This window comes from Alligator mississippiensis, chromosome 11 (assembly GCF_030867095.1).
Source record: "Alligator mississippiensis isolate rAllMis1 chromosome 11, rAllMis1, whole genome shotgun sequence".
Taxonomy (NCBI): domain Eukaryota; kingdom Metazoa; phylum Chordata; order Crocodylia; family Alligatoridae; genus Alligator; species Alligator mississippiensis.
The window spans coordinates 59,909,387-59,909,922 of NC_081834.1; the positions used below are offsets into that span (position 1 = coordinate 59,909,387).

Consider the following 536-nt stretch of genomic DNA (forward strand, 5'->3'; position numbering starts at 1 on the left):
TATCTTTGACCACGCTCGGTAGTTTCCCCGCGCGGTTATGCGCTTTGCCGTTGTAAACGACAGCTTCACCCGAGAAGATCAGCTTGGGCTGGATTTGAGAGCACCTGTCCAGCGCGCCCTGAGGAAGAAAGAGAAAAGAGACAAATAATTGCACCATGAATCGCTGCAGGGGGATCCATTGGTGCTAAATCCAAAGCCTAGTCTCAAAGGAGCAATAAGGGAATAAGAGGGGCCACATACACGAATAACATTAAAGCACTGACTGCACCTGTTCTTTCCACCCGCCCCCAACATTTTGATGACCAGTGGTTTGGTGAGGGCCAACCCTTCTCATGATCCAGCATCTGACTCAGCCACTTCAATACTGCAGGAATGGCCCAAGACCTTCCAGCATGGGTGCGGTTTTTTGGTATTGAGAAAGATTTTTTTTTGTGGTAAGAGCTGTAACAGGCATGACAAGGTGGCCGAGTGGTTAAGGTGAGGGATTGCTAATCCATTGTGTACTGCATGCATGGGTTTGAATCCCATCCTTGTCG

At 49.1% G+C, this 536-nt stretch overlaps 1 non-coding gene across 1 annotated transcript; it reads left to right on the forward strand.

Moving 5' to 3' along the window:
- The first annotated feature begins 454 nt into the window (after positions 1 to 454).
- TRNAS-GCU (transfer RNA serine (anticodon GCU)) lies at positions 455 to 536 on the forward strand. Its single transcript has one exon. It is a non-coding gene; the product is annotated as a tRNA-Ser (tRNA).